General features: G+C 41.2%; 1 protein-coding gene across 17 annotated transcripts in view; it reads right to left on the bottom strand.

Moving 5' to 3' along the window:
* Nucleotides 1-19452, bottom strand: part of PTPRT (protein tyrosine phosphatase receptor type T) — a 605850-nt gene that overhangs the window by 430950 nt on the left and 155448 nt on the right. The gene's annotated exons all lie outside the window — the stretch shown is intronic.

Here is a 19452-nt window from a genome sequence, read left to right as displayed (position 1 = left end):
TGCCTTCCACGTAAATATGCAGAAACACATAAGCATTGTCCATTCTGCTCACAAAGTTCTAATGTACTATTAAAATAATTACTTGTCAAATGGATTTCTAAGAACCCGTTTCATACCAAGTCCCACCTTGAATATTCCCCCTAAGGCTGAGTTCTCTGGCTGAGTTCCCTGGGGTGTAAATTGTTTTAACAATGTAATTAAACACTTCTACAACGGGCCAATGTTTAATTGCTTGTCAATGTCACAATGTAAACCAAGTAAACAGAAATAACATAAAGGGCATCATTATCTCATGAAGCAGACAGCTGCAAAGAATATGGAAGAACGTTCACGTATTAATTGGGGCTAACAAGGAGTGACACTAGTATCTGGATTTTGGACACATTCAGAGGATTAACAGATTTTAAAAGAAATTATGTAATAAAGAAGAATGTATTTTATGCACATAAATGGAAAGACTCCCATCTTTCTCTAGAAGCTCAGACTATTGCAGGGAAAATGTCACTTCAAATAATTATTCAACATATTTATTGCGATCACCATTATTAAGCTATCCTAAAGACCAGTAGATCAGAGGAGATCATGTTCTTTACGGCATTATTTATCAACTGCTGCTAAAATTACTTAATGGCAGATTGAGTGCTCCTCAACAACATTATGGTTAAGATAATCCACAAGAACAAGGAAAAGAGGAAGTACACATGCATATAATTAGATGGCATCACTTTGCCGAATTTTGAGTGAAAACATGCTATCAGGGTATTGGTAACACATTGGATGGTGCAATAAGCCATCCATCACTCCTGTTCCACTAGCCTAAGAGGTTTCTGCTTGCAAAATGGTACATTCATGTGTTGCAGCTGGACTTAGGTATAAGCCCCACCCCACCAAAAGCAACTCACAGGCTACCTACAATTTTTGACATATATCATAGCTATTGGTTATCAGTGCAATTGGTTTCAAACAGGCATGGTACAAAAAATGTTAGAAGTCGGTATACAGTCTTAAAAACAAAGTACAGACCTACCAAGGGACCCCTGACCATTAGGTCCAGTCGTGGCCGACTCTGGGGTTGCGGCGCTCATCTTGCTTTATTGGCCGAGGGAGCCGGCGTACAGCTTCCAGGTCATGTGGCCAGCATGACTAAGCCACTTCTGGTGAACCAGAGCAGCGCATAGAAACGCCGTTTACCTTCCCGCCGGAGCGGTACCTATTTATGTACTTGCACTTTGACGTGCTTTCAAACTGCTAGGTTGGCAGGAGCAGGGACCAAGCAACGGGAGCTCAGCCCATAGTCGGGATTCAAACCGCCGACCTTCTGATCAGCAAGTCCTAGGCTCTGTGGTTTAACCCACAGTGCCACCTGCGTCACGCACAAACCTACCTACCAACCACATAACTAACGGATGTATTTAGACATTTCAAATACCCCTAAGAAACATTTATAATATGAGCACTTGGAGTGTTATTTTGGAAGGGAAGGAGGACAGAGGATATATTTCTTGCAGCAGATAAATAAAGTAGTTGAGAGTTGCTTGAAAATATAAATAAAATGATACAGTTTACAGAAATGAATGAGAAAAGAAAAAGAGTCTTGTTGAATCAGAGCAAATATTCATCTAGTCCTGAATCTAACAATGGTCAGCCCATGAGCAAAGCATGAAAACCATGTCCCTTCCCTGTTGCTTCTCTGCCAGACACTGGCATTCTGAGGCACCTTGGCTGTCAACAGGGAGCTGCATCTATTCAGCCATGCTCTCCTTCGACCTGCTCCCAAAGGTGCTTTCAAGGGCACTCCTATGCAAATGCTCTCTACATCTCTACTGTCCAATCCTCTGGCACAGAGGCAATTTTTAGGGAAGTTACATATTTTTGTTCAAAGACCTTCATTTTCTCCCATCTGCCATGTTAAATTCCAACTTGTTGATAAGCTGCAGAATGTCACCTTCATCTGACTTACTTCTTTGGACACCCTTCCTGCGGGGAGGAAACAAAGGAACCCAGCCATGGGTTCCCACCCAACACTTTCCTGGGTCAATACTGATGCAAACAAAGAAGACATTCAGCTTCTCTGCATTGTTTGCACCCTCCTGTGGAAATCCTCTTATTAATCTGTCCCGCATGAAGCCGAGACAAAGAACAAGTGACCTCCCAGCACGGAAAGAGAAACCCAAATAAACAAAGGCTCCCTTGACCCACAACAAGCTTGCAGTTGTGACTCATTACGGCAAAGGCTGAAATAACCCCTGTTTTACACTGTGCGCTGGTAACAATGCTGCTGTTCCTCTGAATGATCCTAATTAATTTTGAACAGACCTATCATCAGTTACTGAGTCTTGCCCCTGGATTAAATGTAAACCAGCCTTGCATAAATTGAGTGCTTTCTTTGAATCTATAATTGAATTTGCAGAAGTGTGCGCCAGGGGGGTGTTTAAATAAGTGCACAAATATGATAAAAAGGACTTCACGCCATTATATCTAATTCAGTAAGCAAAAATAATGGCAGGGCACGTACCAATTAGCTTTTGATTTATTTATTTTAACAAATCCAATTAGTAGAATGTTTTATAAAGTCATCCAATGTCAAAAACTCGTGGACTCTCTAAAGAAAGAGCACCGGAAAAGGAGAAGAAATTAAGCTAGGCTCATTGGGTAAACGGTACTACTTTTAAATTGTGCAGAGGAGGGGAAGGAGAGGAAAGCTCTATTGTGCGAGAAGAAGTCCCTGCACTCATGGGATAACTTTGTGGGGTAGAAACCTAAACCTATGTAGGGAACATCCTACCTAAGATTAAAAAGGGTAGTTATGTCCAGGCTTGGTATCACGCCTGGAGATGCTGCAGATTGAACCTGGAGCATCACAGCACTTTTTGGAGAGGAGAGGACTACCTTCACAAAAACATTGAAAAACTTTCTGTGGCATTGCATTTTTGGAAAACTGAGATAGGTACAACCTTGACCACAGGGACTCTACAGGAGGAATGTTATGTACTGAAGTTCTCACCCTGGGCCAGCAGGGGGATACTGTAGATAGTTATGCAAATGAAGGATCGAAAGTGACGTTCAGTGATTGGATAGTTTGTATGCAAATGAAGGATCAAAAGTGACGTTCAGTGATTGGATAATTTTAGAAAGTTGCAACAGTTACGTTGCTGACTGAGCCCTTCAGTTCAGTTCTGTTCTGGCATTTGAATAAAGAAGAGTTGTTTGAAGAATCGTCTGATATGTTCACCCACAACTTAACAAGGAACTCTGCTGAGGGCAAGCTCAATCCTCAAGCAGGCACTTGCTGTGTTAATCCACAGCTGGAAAGGCAGGAAAGTACCTTAAAGACTAACCATTGAAATCCAATGACACATGAAATGAGACTGCTCATGCAAAGGGACTTCACTTCCTCCCCATGCCTCCCAAAATCTCCTTTGGAGAGTTCCCCTAAACCTTCCAGAGCAGATGTTAAGGACACACAGGGGAGGCGCAAGTAAGAGGGGAAAGGACTCAATCTGATGCATGAGTGAAATTCTGTTTTGCTGATGCACAGATATGGCTGGATACAACCCTAACAAATTTACTATGGTTAAAGCTTTTATCGACTAGAATGAAACTTTTACACTGTGAATATTGGGTTGTTGCACAACACTTCATCTATAAATTCATTTTCTAGCAGGACAGTAACTGCGCCAATATTCCTAATTTAGGGCTCAATTACTTCCACACACAAACCTTTATTCCCAGGCATCAATGCAACCATTATCTGTACCAGAATTTTCAGTAGAAAAGGGCTAAATCCAAGTTTGACAGTTTAGAACATGTTAAGAACTATCCACCCACATTATAGAGGCTCTAGGTCTCTGATTACTAGCTAGTTTTGCCAGTGGAGCACATCTGATTTGCAGTGGGCCTAGAACAGGTAAGCACACTTGCCACTAGTACCACTTCCTACACCCATGGTCCTCTGTCTTCTGGCCATCTCTCCAAGCCCTTTCAGGAAAGGTAAGGACACCTACTAATAGGGATATAAGGATGAAATGGAGAAAAAACGTGAACAGAACTAAGCATGTTTCCAGAAAGCAAGGACCCCCTGGCCTCTCTTTCCCTGAACTGCAATGCAACACCACACAATTAAGGAAGAAGGTCAAAGCAATACCAACGAGTGCAAATGTCTTGGAAAAAGATAATTGATATCTTTACAAGCCATTGCAGTAGCAATTAATAGAAGCAAAGATTTCCTGAAACCCTAAAATTTTATGACAAATTCAGATCAAGATTAATTGAACAGTTGAATGATAAAGGTTCTGTTAGGTTAATGCTAAGCCCATTAATTATGATAGCTTTGCCTTAAATTATAATTTTAATTGGCACCACGAAGATCCTTTTAAGAATGAACCCTTTGCATAGCTGCTGTGTCCTAGCACTTTCACAAAACTGCATATTTGATTATATTTCTCCAAAGGGTGATTTAAATAAACTGTTCTGAGCTCAAAAAAAAAGTTGGAAATAGTTGTTCCATCAGAACCCAGATGTAATGATTTCATGTGCAATCCTCACCCCACCACTTCTGGGTGGGGCTTATCTGTAGCCCAGCCAAGCATGCCAACCAGGGTAAAAGGTGTGGAGCATCAGGGCCCATACCATAAAGTGATGGCAGCATGGCCATTTCAGGATCTAACTAATCCCAGGCCGGCTCGACCCCTCCCATCCCAAAACACCGTTTAGGGGTTTTCCAAAGCTGAGATACCTGCAAGAGGCACTTCTATCTCCCTGCACTTTCAGCAGCCATAAGAGGATCCTGAATGCCAGCAGAGTGATGCTGGCATCACTCCTCAGGAGGAGGCTGACAGGGTTTGGCAAAGGACTGAAGCCACCCAAACTCCAATGAAAAAAGGGGGAGTTGGATTGCTCTGCTGTTGACATTTCTGCAGCATGAGGTGGGAAAGGAGACTTTAATAAACCAAACATTTATAATAATAACAATAATAATAAGAACAATTAATAATAATAATAATAAATAAATAAATAAATAAATAAATAAATAAATAAATAAAATATTATTTATACCCCAGCTACTCTGGGTGGCTTCGAACAAAATATTAAAATAACAGTAATGCATCAAACATTAAAAACTTCCCTAAACAGGGCTGCCTTCAGATATCTTCTAAAAGTCTGGTAGTTGTTTTTCTCTTTGACATCTGGTGGGAGGGCGTTCCACTACCGAGAAGCCCTTTGCCTGGTTTCCTGTAACTTGGCTTCTCATAGCGAGGGAACCGCCAGAAGGCACTCGGCACTGGACCTCAGTGTCCGGGCAGAACGATAGGGGTGGAGACGCTCCTTCAGATATAACCAACACAAGATACTCTGTAAAACTCTTAACTTGTGAAAATTCCCTCACACCTGATAAGCTTCATCTACCAAGAACTAGTACAAAATAGCCTGAATAATCTGGGGAAGGGCTGTAGTTCAGTGGTAGAGCATCTGCCTTGTGTGAAGAAGGCCCCAACTTAAATCCCTGGCATTTTCAGATAGTATCTAAAACCCCAGAGAGCCCCTGGGGTCAGTGCAGATAGACCAATGACCTCACTGTTGGAATTCAAGCCTCTATCAGGAGAAGCTGGCATCTCTCCCAGGCACCTCCGGTTGATCTACTCTGACTGCCCACATCCCGGCAGTCCAGGCAGACCTTGATAGGCGACCCTCCCCAGCGTAGGAAGAGCACACCCACTCTTTCCTGCTCCCCGGCAGGGGAAAGAGATGGCCAGAAACGTCTATTTACATGGCTTTATTTCTGACTCTTCAGCATTACAAAAATCATGTCTGCTCTCTTCAAGCATCGGCAAACAAATGAGAAAGACTTCCTGTACTTCCTGTACATACACAAGAGGAAGAGCTCATATTACACTCTGAGCAAATTCCGGTGCATTGCCCTGTGAACTGACTGTCCCACTGTTTCCCACAGACAGTCCCAACATTCCCATCATGTGATGTTTTCAAGCTAGCAGTTTGCAGCTGCATTGCATCCATATCGTAACACTCACTTGGCTCAAAGCAGCTTCTGAATGTGAAGTTTTGGCTAGTCTCCAGAGGAGAAGCTGAAAAGAAATCAAGTCACTCTGGTTAAACCATTGAAATCGCTCCCACAAGCTATAGCAATGGCTACCAACTTGTGCGGCTTTAAAAGAGGATTATACAAATTTAAGGAGGATAAGTCTATAAACGGCAACAAGCCTTGATGGCTATGTCATTTCTCCACTGTATGAGGCTGTACGTCTCTGTATGCCAGTAGGCCTCTGACAGGCTACTGTGAGAACAGGATGCTGGACCACAATGGGCCTGCATATGTCCTTATGCACTCACATATTCAAACTGAATTTTCCTCTAAAAATTCAGATGTTTTGAGAAGCAGCCTCCAATATGTGAAATTAATGCTGTCTATTTCAATGCCCAAAATGTGGATTGTTCAGCATAACCCTGGAAAGTATTTATGGAGGAGCCCTAAGCCAATCAGGAGAAAGGTCACAGTGAGTAGTTTAGAGTGGGGATTATCAAAACCACTGAGCCAAACCCTGCAGCTCTCTCGGTCAGCACAGCAATATTTGTGGCAACATAAGACTAGCCCAATCCTCTGCTGATTGTTACTGGGAGATTCAGTTCAGAACTTTGATAGCCAACACTGATATTGTGGTGTCAAATTGCAAAAGGTAATCCAAAATAAACACACCAATCATCACTTTAAGGAACACTTGATTATCTCAGCTCTTAACACAAGGTATATATTTCACAGTATATATTTCTATCATGGATAATAATTTTGCAGACTCAGCATTATAATATGATGCATATTTAAAAAGCACCAAAAAGATAAAATTCGTTGCAATCTTCTTTTGGCATTTTTTATTTACAATTAAAGGAGCAGAAATGAAAAAGATAGATGGTTCAAACGGACAAAATCACATTGATGTAAACATAAAAAATTAAGTGCAATTTGTAGGCTGAAAAGCAACATCACAGCTTCATAAACCAAAACTCTTTACTTCTATGGCAAATAGAAACAGTCACAGAAACCTGTCCATTGCCATAAATCAATATTATAAATAGTCTTTGGGTTCCACCCCCCCCCCCAATATAACAGCTTTGAATAAATCAAGATATTGCATCTATGCTAAACAAAAAAACAAAAACTCTCTAACTGTATAAGCTTTGCAAAAATATTTTGCCTGATAATGATCCGTGCTAAATTAAATCAAAAAAATACAAGAGGATTGGCAAAGGGAAAAAAAAATCATGCTTGATCTCCCCAAATCCCTATTATGGGGTTTACTCTCTCCGTGGCACGCAAGGTCATCTTCTGAGAACTCACTTAAGAGGCTTATTGACCAAAGACATATAATTAACAATGATATACAGTAAGGGGGCATATTTGCTGGATTCACATTTGTCTCTCTTGTATTAAGAGTTGTTAAATATGCATTACACCCCTCCTCTGAAGGCAGCATATATGGCAGATGGATAGAGGTTCAGTTGGTAGAGTACGAGACCCTTCATCTTGGTGTTTCCCCTCTCATTTTAAACTCACAATAATCATAAGAAGAAAAGATTAGTCCTTCTAGATCGGGCCACTGGGCCCGATTTAGTCCACCATCCTGCTTTCACTGTGACCAAGCAGATGTCCATGGGAGGCCTGCCAGCAGACAACAGCACTCTCATCTCCCACATTTTCCAGCAACTGAAGGTAAATTCAGCTTAGATATAACTCTGTGCACGTCATGGCTCAGTGGTGATTTGAACCCAAGCCTTCCTACTGAAGTCTCACAGTTTATCTTGCAAGGCATTTTTCTTGTTCAGTAGACAAACTGCTTGTATTTTCCATCGTTTGATTTAAGATGCCTAGCCAAAGTTGAATAGTCATCCTTTTATTATCCTAGCAGCAAACCACCAGAACCTGGGAAAGTCGGTTCTCTTGCAAGAGACTGAAGATTTATATGGCATTTTCTTAAAATTTATCAAATCGGATTCAAAGATGAAGTGTATAGATAATCTGACTTTGCTTGCTAGAATTCTTGTCTTGTAAGTAAACATTAAGTAAATAATATATTCTTGCCTCAGCTATCATATTTCTTATGTATTTATACCAGGAAGAAACACTTCTAGTCTTATATAAATCAAGTGGATACAGTATATAAGTTTCTAAAATGTAGATGCCTTTGTTGTTAGATAGCCAGTGAGCCTAGCCACCTATAAAGTATCTCTCAAGAATCCCATTAAACTGTATTTTCCCAGCATATATACAGGTGAAACTCGGAAAATTAGAATATTGTGGAAAAGTTCATTTATTTCAGTAATTCAACATAAAAGGTGAAACTAATATATGAGATAGACTCATGACATGCAAAGCGAGATATGTCAAGCCTTTATTTGTTACAATTGTGATGATTATGGCATACAGCTGATGAAAACCCCAAATTAAAAATCTCAGAAAATTAGAATATTAAATGAAATCAGCAAAGCAAGGATTGCAAATAGAGCAATATTGGACCTCTGAGAAGTAGAAGCATGCATATGTACTCAGTACTTGGTTTGGGCCCCTTTTGCATCAATTACTGCCTTAATGTGACATAGAATCATAGAGTTGGAAGAGACCACAAGGGCCATCAAGTCCAACCCCCTGCCAAGCAGGAAACACCATCAGAGCACTCCATGGATGCTATCAGACATGGCATGGATGCTATCAGCCTGTGGCACTGCTGAGGTGTTATGGAAGATCAGGATGCTTCAATAGCAGCCTTCAGCTCTTCTACATTGCTCGGTCTCATGTCTCTCGTCTTTCTCTTGGCAATGCCCCATAGATTCTCTATGGGGTTCAGGTCAGGCGAGTTTGCTGGCCAGTCAAGCACAGTAATCCCATGGGCATTGAACCAGGTTTTGGTACTTTTGGCAGTGTGGGCAGGTGCCAAAGTCCTGCTGGAAAATGAAGTCAGCATCCCCATAAAGCTCGTCTGCAGAAGGAAGCATGAAGTGCTCCAAAATCTCATGGTAGACGGCTGTGTTGACCCTGGACTCAATGAAGCACAGTGGACCAACACCAGCTGATGACATGGCTCCCCAAATCAACGCAGACTGTGGAAACTTCACACTGGACTTCAAGCATCTGGCATTGTGTGCCTCCCCATTCTTCCTCCAGACTTCATTTTACAGCAGGACTTTGGCACTTGCCCATCTGCCCCAGCTGCAACAAAACATGTCTCTCCTGTATCGGTCTCTACAGCCACAGCAGGTGTTGCAACCTTCCAACCATTTGATCTCACCTCCAAAGGCACACTCCTCCATAGTCTCCTGAGACAGATGAATGCCAACCCCAACAGTTGTGCTGCTGCAGATGCACCATGACATTTATTCCCTCTTGTGCTCTTCTCAGTGGTCATATATATATAAGTTGCCAGTCTACTTTGAGCAGAATCCAATGTTGTCCAGACTTTTCCTCACCCAATAGGACTTGTCTTTCCTCTCCCCTGAAGTCCCTCATGCACCCCCAAAACTATTTCAGAGTGTGTCCTAACACTTTGGAGCAGATTTTGAGGGTTTCTAGATGGTTATCAGAGGCTACAGGGAAGAAGAGAGGAGAGTAACATCCTGTTGCACAAGTGGAAGTAGATGGCATCTTCTACTCATGTGATTGTCATTTTCCTACAAAGCTGCTCTGGTATACCAGAATGCTCACTTCATGAGATATTACAACATTAGGAGAAGTAAGGCAGTATTTGAACCGCTGACCTTCTGATCGGCAAGCCCTAGGCTCCGTGGTTTAGACCACAGCGCCACCAATTATGGGGTGAGCTCTCATTGCTCAGTCCCAACTCCTGCCAACCTAACAGTTCAAAAGCATGTCAAAGTACAAGTAGATAAATAGGTATTGCTCGCACAGGAAGGTAACTGGAGTTTTCATGCACTGCTCTGGTTTTCCCAGAAGCGGCTTAGTCATGGTGGCCACATGACCCGGAAAAACTATCTGCGGACAAACGTCAGCTCACTTGGCCAGTAAAGGGAGATGAGTGCCGCAACCCCAGAGGCATTCGTGACTGGACTTAACTGTCAGGGGTCCTTTACCTTTTTTTTAAAGGCAGTATTAGGAGAATAGAGGCAGGAGCTACTTAAGTTCACAGTGTCTGCCTGAGCTATCCACTATTTTAGAGACTGCAGTGACAGGCCTCCTGTCCAAAAAGATGGGGGAAAGGCGTGAAATAGAGGATACTCAATCTAACAGCTGGGTGTGGAAAATTGCACAAAACACCTTCTACACAATGAGAGTGTTGTGGAGTCATTTTGTAACTTTCACAAATGCCAAGATATTTGCAATAGAAGAAAAATTGGTTTGATGACTGCAGCATTTTTGGATGTTGTTGGAGTAAAGATAACATAATGGAAACATGTAGAACAACAAAAACAAAACCGGCAGCTATAACACTATAAAAGCAGGGCCTTTTTTCAGCCAGAACTCACCAGAGCTTAGTTCTGACACCTCTCAGATGGGCCCCATTTCATTCTAAGAGAACAAGGGAAACTTTCACGGTGAGTACCGACATCTCTTTTTCTAGAAAAATAGCAATGATGAACAGAAAGCTGTGCAGGTCTCAGAATGGATTCCCTAAATGGTTTCTGATATTCATAAGATTCATGTTTGCTGTTTTTGTTGTCTCTTGTCTTAAAAATGTTGTATAAACTCTGCAACACACATTTAAGACAAAAGACAACAAAAATGCTAAAATAATAATTGTTATTATTATTATTATTTAGTACACAGCTGTGTAGCTCCATCTGTTCCATCTTTCCCTTTAAAGGTCAGCACTGGAAAGTGTATTAGGGCAGATTTTTTGTTTCATATCAGAAGAGACAAGATAAACTATTGTGCTTACATTTTTTTCTTACAGTTCACTATTGAAAATCCTATCTGAAAGAAGATTTCTAAGGGTTTATTTACTTTCCTGTAGTTAAGGTATTAGTCATTTCTCAGAATACTGTAACTCAACACTCAATACAGGATTAAAGTAAAGAGAAGGTTTAGCTGTACTTTCTATATTAACATTTCTTTTGCAGTTAACCTACAGGAAGGTGATACATTATTTCTCAGAAATGGAGGTTTTAGGTTTTAAGGAATTCTATTTATTCTGATAAGAATATATCTTTACACATTATAATTTAGGAAAGTTTGTCAAAAGTATGGTATGATAAAATATAAAAAAAAAAATTAAGGTCACAGATGTCTGAATATGGGCTTCATCCTGAACTTGCAACATAGTGAATTAGTGTCTCATCCTCCGGATACAGTATGGTATACTAGTTTGGTCAAGGGAAAATCAGAGTGAAATCCTCAGTTAATACAAGAAGCTGCCTTATACCAGGTCAGGCTGTCTCTCTGTCTGGTCCAACACTGTTTACCCAGCTCTCCAGGTTGTCTTTCCCATAACCTGCTATCTGGAATTGCCTGGAAACTTGGGACCTTTTACAGTTTATAGGATGTGCCTTGGTGTTGAGTGCTAATGGCATGGTCCCTCTAAAAGTAAATCCAAGGTCATTCACACCCAAATTGCCATGCCTACAGACCAACAACCCATCCCAAACTGTTGCCTTCTGGTCAGCAAGCAACAGTTCCAACCAACAAACCACCAGTCCATTCCAGAGTCACTTGCCCGGGGCAACCCAGTATTTTAGCCTAAACTACCTCATAGATTTGCTCAGATATTATTTTTAAAAGGTTCTGATACATTAGCATTAGATTCCAATGCTTAGACAATTTGTTGGTTGGCCTAGTTCAAAGTGCAGGTTTTCAGCTTTAAATTACTATGACGTTCATGACCATAGTACCTGAAGTATGCCATTTTCTAATACAGGTATGGAAAAACTCTGGCCTGTCAGGCTTCCCCATTTTGTCCATGAGGCTGCTTTGGGGAAGCCATGCAGTTCCCTCCAGGACTCTCTCATCTGGGTGTGGGTTCAAATGAACAATAAAAAAGCTTTGTTCAGTTTAGATATGGGTCAAGAGAGCACATGGTTGGCTGTACAGCCACAAGGACCTTGACTCTCACCAAAGGCTGCACAAACCAAAACCAATCCCATAACACATCATGGGTTGTGGCATGAAGTAGCTTGTTTGGGATTGCAATAACTGTGGAGTCAAAGTCATTCCAATGTGAACCAACTTCCTCCCTAGGTTTCTCTTTCTTTTTCAGACAGAGGACTATGTTCCTTTCTAGGAAACCTTCCAGGGGCCACATGCCCAGGGTGGGCATGGTAAGAAACTAAAGTGGGTGTAGCAACTGTAACTATTACTTTGTATAGTAGCTTTACAAGCATTGAGACACCTCTGTTTCCCATCCGGGCAAGCAAGATGCCTAATCTGAAATTGAGGTCACTTTCAGACCTGGAACAAGCACTCATAGATGGTGACAAAGCAGGACCAGTGAGGAGTGTGGCCTGGGAAGATGGGAATGTGGCCTAGGGTGGTCTTGCAGCCCACGTAGGTTTGGAAGGCCACATCTGGCTTCAGGGCCTGAGGTTTCTTAACCTTGATATATAGCAAAGCTCTTGGGTAGTGAGCTGTCCTTCCTTCCTTCTTTCCTCTCTGGGAAAGGAAGAACACAGAGAGAAGCAGCACAGAAGTGATAAACTCCTCCCCGACTCCTTCTATAAACTCTCTGCAGGCATTCTAGCTCTGAGGTTGTGATTATGACTCTGTATTGTATTTTCACAGCAGAGCACTGAAGCTCCTTGGCCTAGCTCTTGTATATTCTTGAAAACTGCAAAGAGTAGATAGAGCACAGGTAGTACAGAAGAGGAAAGGGCAGAAAATAGAGCAGTCTGCATAATGGTTGAGCTATTATTTGAAAGTCTGCTCCGCACCTCCAACAGGATGACTTAAGCTAAAGAACTCAAAAGCTTTAGGACCTTTGTCCTGAAAGATAAATTCCAACGATTCATCTTTTGAATAGTTTCCAAAACCTAGGATTAATTAGGTTTAAAAATGCACATTTATTTTAGAATCAGCAGCACTAATCACCACAAGCATCGACTGCATCTGTGCAGATTATTTTAAGCACATTAATACATGAGTCAGGCACGTTTCATTGTTAAACTCCCAACACAAATCATTTTATTAGCCGATTATCATTTAATGGCACACAACAAACACAAAATTCAGGGTGTTTCATTGCATACTTTTCTCAGCCTGGGAACATTTGGTGAAGGGTCAGTGTTATAAGTAAATAAGTAATAAACCTTCAAAAAAAGAGATAACTACAGGTTGGTGCCTGCATTTATTGCAGCTGTTGAAGGTCAGTAAATATTCATCAACCCTCAACTGTATTTATCAAAAAGCATCCTATTAAATTTACATTAACTGCGGAGCATATATAGGGACACATTCTCTATTACATCTTTAGGTTAGTGGCCATCATCATGTTTCAGTAAGCAAAGAGCAATGTGGCTTTGAACTGATTACGTCTTGCCAGCTGTTGTCTTTCCAGGGTCTTCGGTGTCAACACGCTTAATAGAGTAAGGGAGGGAATTGAATGCTGGGCTCCCTTCCTCTATTAATAAAGCTGATAGCCTATAAATGTTTCCAGGTCACAGATGACTAACTTGTTTATGATGTTACGGGGATGCAATTATGTTGTGTTGAGAGATTGCTAAATAAGCACTGATGGTGAGCTGATGCTACTAGACCTAGAAATATAGGTCACAGCTACCTGGCACACGGTGGGTGAAGGAAGACACAGCCTGGAGACACATCGCTGAGATGGTTAGAGCTTTCAAGAGACTGGCTTTATTTAAATTGTGGCTGCAAAATTATTTGAAACCACTTGTGTGTAGCATAATGTTTAGAGTGTTGCACTAGGACTTGAGAGAGCATGGTTTGAATCCTCACTCAGCCATGAAGCTCATGGGGTGACCTTAGGCCAGTCACCCTCTCTTAGCCTAGGTAAAGGTAAAAGGGCCCTTGACCATTATGTCCAGTCGTGACCAACTCTGGTGTTGCGGCGCTCATCTCGCTTTACTGGCCGAGGGAGCCGGCGTACAGCTTCCGGGTCATGTGCCCAGCATGACTAAGCCGCTTCTGGCAAACGAGAGCAGGGCACGGAAACGCTGTTTACCTTCCCGCCGGAGCGGTACCTATTTATCTACTTGCAATTTGAGGTGCTTTCGAACTGCTAGGTTGGCAGGAGCAGGGACTGAGCAACGGGAGCTCACCCCATCGCGGGGATTCGAACCGCCGACCTTATGATTGGCAAGCCCTAGGCTCTGTGGTTAAACCTACAGCGCCACCCGTGTCCCTCTTAGCCTAACCTACATCAAAGGTTTGTTGTGAGGAGGAAATGGGGAGGAGGAGAATCATGTACACCACCTTGAGAGCCTTGGAATATAAAGGTGGTATGTAATTGTAATAAATAAAATATAAAACTGGGTGGCAAGAAGCAAACTTGGAAGCTGTAAAAGCAGCCCTCCAGGACTCTCTCTGTGGCCTTTGGGGCTCTAGATAGGCAACTGTCACTTTGCAGGCCATGATTTCCACTGGGCCTTCTCTAAGCCCTCCTCAAATGTTTTTGTCTGCCTGGAACAGGGCACTGAATTGTGATAATGCCCTTAACTTGCTTGGATGAAGGATAGAGTTATGGTGTGTGTGCATGTGAGATGCTGTCTTTTGGGTGGCTGGACTGTAATCTACTATACAAGGTTAGGGTCATATCCATTACTCTACTCATTTGTGCCCCTGTTCCTGTTCACCAATAATATGTGGCCCATAAGGAAGTGTGGGCCTTGACCTGAAAAAAAGCTTTCCCACCAAAGCTTGTAAGAGTATGCTCTTGTCTTTGAGAAACTACTGCTGCTTCTTAAAAAAAAATACCCCCTGTGAGAGGGTGGCACCAACTGATCCAACACAACACAGAAAAGTAGGAAATTGCACAGCTAAACCACTATTTATTCTACATTTCCAGATTCTAGTTTATTTTGAGCTGGAAGCTGCTCCTCAGGGAAATAATTTATGACAACAAAAAGATGATAGCAGATCTTTAGCAAGCAGATTCTCTCTTTGTTGAGGTTTCCAATCTATATTATTTTTCACCTTTTGTGTGTGTGTGTGGGGGGTGCTCCTCTACTTTTCTGTTATGTCTTAAAGATATAGTATGGGCCAACTGTATTCAAACAACAAAGTATGGCTTACTAGGACCTCCCAAACATACAGGGGAGGAGCTTTTTCTTTTTCTTTTTTTACTCCCAGACCATGCTAAGCTAAGCCAAGGTTTGGCTTAGTGTGTCGTCCAAACCTGGACTGATAGTCAAGTTCTCCCCTGGCTAGCCATGAGTTGTAGCCAAGATTTGTCTACCTAGATTCTGAGACCTCCCCAAGCTGCTTACCTTCTGCATCATGAATGGCTTAAAAAGAGCATTGGGCAAATTCATGGAGAAGGATCTCAGTAGCTACCAGCCCATGATGGCTATGCTCTACCTCAGTTGGTGGCAATAATGCTTTTGAATACCACTTGCTGGAAACTGCAGGAGGGGAGAGCGCTCTTGGGCTCAGGCCCTGCTTGCAAGTTTCCCGCAGGCATTTGGGTGGCTACTTTGAGAATACTACAGTGGTACTTTGGTTCTCAAACTTAATCCGTTCTGGAATTCCGTTCCAAAACCAAAGTGTTCCAAAACCAAGGCACGCTTTCCCATAGAAAGTAATGCAAAATGGATCAATCCGTTCCAGACTTTTAAAAACAAATCTTAAAACAGCCATTCAACATGAATTTTACTATCTAATGAGACCATTGAACCATAAAATGAAAACAATAATCAATGCACTGTACTATAGAATAAATGACGGTATTGTAGATGATAAAAATTAAAATTAATTATTTTTCTTTACCTGCACTCATGATAGTCATTGTTTTGATGGGGGGCTTTTATCCATTTCCGTAGTCACACAATCAATCAATCAATCAATCAATCAGTAGCTAAACTGGGTTCTACACAGTCACAAAAACCAATTAACCGAAAAAGCCTCAAAAACAAAAATGCAGAATAAATAGCAAAAACAAAAGTGCCAAACCTAATCCATTCCAGAAGTTCGTTTAACTTCCGAAATGTTCAAAAACCAAGGCGCAGCTTCTGATTGGTGCAGGCGCCCCAGAAACAATAGCCAACAGCCTCATTGGACATTCAGCCTCTGAAAAACATTCGAAAACCAGAACACTTCTGGGTTTTCGTCATTTGGGAACCAAGGCGTTTGAGAACCAAGGCGTTTGAGAACCAAGGCGTTTGAGAACTAAGGTACCACTGTATATGTATTCTTGGCCCATTCCAGTAGGCCATTCTTATGTTCTTCTTATCTTATGTATCTTATGAGTGATGTCAGAAACATTTGCTCATCATACCAACCGTAGTTTGCTAGGATTTTAAGGAGCCTGCTACACTGGACATCCTGTACAAAACATCACAAACAGGCAGAACAATCCTTACTTGATGAGGCTTCTTCCAAGCTCACAGAGGTAATCTGTTTAGCCTCCTTTTCTATTTACAAATACACAGCTGCAGATCTCAGATTTAAAATACCTGATCCATGGCACACATATAAAGCCCCAGCTGTTCTTGCTATCTGAAGCTAGCTATTAAAAGCAAGGACAGCAGGTGGGATACAGAAAAAGAAATAGACACCTTGTAACATTAACAGCAGCAACAAAAAAATGTCTAGTACCTCCATAGAGACATCAAAAAAATGGAAGTGCCATGAAAGCAAGGATAAAAAACAACAACCGGATAACTTTTGTTGGAAACATTTGTATTGTTGATGGCCAGAGGAGGATACAACAATTCAGATTCTTGTCTGCTTTGCAGAAACCTGCTCGTGTTCAACTACTCTGGCTGTTTTTCCTCTCTCCTCACTCCCACCCGATGATTCCAATTCTCTCTGCCACAATTGCAACTCTTAACCTTACAAGCAGAAGGCATAAAAATTGTTACTTGCACCTCATCTATCACAGCAGATCATTCTGCTGAGCTTGCTCTTCAGAACTGTCCCTGGCCAACCAAGGCTCCTAACAAATTGCAGGTAATCTAAAGCCAGGATCATCAAGCTAATTCTGACCGTGTTTCATGGCTGCAATCGCATCGTTCGGATCATTAGAATATTTTATTCTTCTTCCACCTATCTATATAGAAGTGTCAAAGAGGCATTTGCAGTGCTTTGCATGGCTCACAGCTGTCCCATGCAAACTGCCTGCTGGTAGGCTCCTTAAATTTAAGAATGCGGGTGGGGGAAATCAAAAGATCATTTAGACAATCCATGAAAATAAAGCAAAATCTGCATTTAACAAATTTAATGGAATGATACAGGCCAGAAACGTTTTTCTGTCTGCACGCAGCCCATTCCACATACCTCCTGGTTTCACCTGACTGGTGTCATACATAGAGATGGGGGAGACACTTGATTCAGATTCAGTGAGCCTACCTAATTTGCCCTTTCTAAAAAATATATATGAACCAAAAAGTATTTATCCTTTGAAATTCACACTTCTCTGAATTTTGCAATGCCGTGCTCCAGCCAAGTACAATGTGTACAAAATCCATGTTTACAAATGTGAACAAAGATGCGTATTTGTACAAGAAATATGTACAAAAATGCATTTGGTAGGATAAAGTGTTTACAAATATGCTCATGTTAGTGAAAATAGAATTTTTGATGGGTAAATTGCTTTGCGAAAATGTGTATTTTAGGTAAAAATGCATGCAAATATGTGCATATCAAAAATGTTGGTGAAGTTTCATAAGGGCATGTTTTATATGTTTTTTAAAAAATATTTATGTACTAAGATTTTAATGTCATTTTGATCTTAATGCTATGTTTATGCATTTTTGTGGACACTATTAATTTGATTTAATATATAAACAACAACAAAAGCACCTTATAAACTGATATGGAACTATGAAGAACTGAACTTAAGTCTGTGAAAATGAGAAACTGAAAGAAATCAAAACCAACAAATTCAGCCTTTCTGACTCAGAGCCAGGTTGAGCCTTCTCCCATAGGTTGGATTGGGCATATGTTTTTTCCCCCCATGTTAAGTTTAGATACCTATTATTTATTAAATTTATATACTGCTCTTTCTCACAAAGGAGCCCAGGAGACTCATCAAAAACCCATAAAGGGGAAAAAGCTACTGCACAGCTACCTAGCTCCATACATTCCCCATGAGCAGTAACTGGGACTCCAAGGAAGGCTATTATTATTATTATCATTTATACCCCGCCCATCTGGCTGGGCTTCCCCAGCCACTCTGGGCAGCTTAAAGCACATAAAAATTGTAAAACATTAGACATTAATTTTTTTTCCAATACAAGGGTGCCTTCAGATGTCTTCTAAAAGTTGTTTATTTCCTTGATATCTCATGCTAGGGTGTTCAGAATGGCAGGCAGCACTACCAAGAAAGCCCTCTGCCTAGTTCATGTTTGTTCATTTGAAATATAAAGCCAAAATAGATACACTGTTTATTTATTTTTTTAAAGTGGTTATTTATCCCACTTTCCAGCTGAAAAATGCCCAAGCTAACAATATATATCAGAGTTAATGATGCAAATATGAAAACATATTTAAACACAATCAAAATGTACATTAAGAACAAAAAAGTACAGACAGATGATGAAATACAGATGAAATACCAGCACACCATAAGCAGATAAAATAAATAGTTGTGGAACAAAAAAATCTTAAGGACACAATGAAGATCCAGCAAAGGGGAAGCAGATCTCCTGAGGCAGGGAATTCTACAGTCACAGAGTAGGCCCCTTCAGCAGCACTATCAAATGTACCTCAGGGAAAGAGCTTTTTCAATGGATCTCTATTTGGGGCTTGCCAAATAGCAGTCCAATCAGTATGGCAATCTAGTAGAGGCACAACAAGCCAGTCAGCACACTGAATTGGAGTACAGTGGTACCTCGGGTTAAGTACTTAATCCATTCTGGAGGTCTGTTCTTAACCTGAAACTGTTCTTAACCTGAAGCATCACTTTAGCTAATGGGGCCTCCTGCTGCTGCCGCGCCGCCAGAGCACGATTTCTGTTCTCATCCTGAAGCAAAGTTCTTAACCTGAAGTACTATTTCTGGGTTAGTGGAGTCTGTAACCTGAAGCATATGTAACCTGAAGCATATGTAACCCGAGGTACCACTGTATTAGAAAAGTAATAACCAAGAACTTGGCATACTGAAAATAAACGCAAAGCTAACTACTAACTTCCAGCACAGAAACCCTACACAATCAAAGTCAGGTTTTTGTGACTTTCAGAATGGAAAGTCACAGATTAGAAGTAACATGGAAGGCAACATTTTAGAAAACTCTACTGCTGCAAAAAAATAAAATAAAATAAAATAAAAATTGCATTTCAGCTTTTGTGAATCAATGTGCTGAACGTGCAATGCACTTTTTAG

This window comes from Podarcis gaigeae, assembly GCF_964106915.1.
Source record: "Podarcis gaigeae genome assembly, chromosome: 6".
Lineage (NCBI taxonomy): Eukaryota > Metazoa > Chordata > Lepidosauria > Squamata > Lacertidae > Podarcis > Podarcis gaigeae.
The sequence above is the reverse complement of the archived record's forward strand: the minus strand, read 5'-3'. Positions and strand labels throughout refer to the sequence as shown.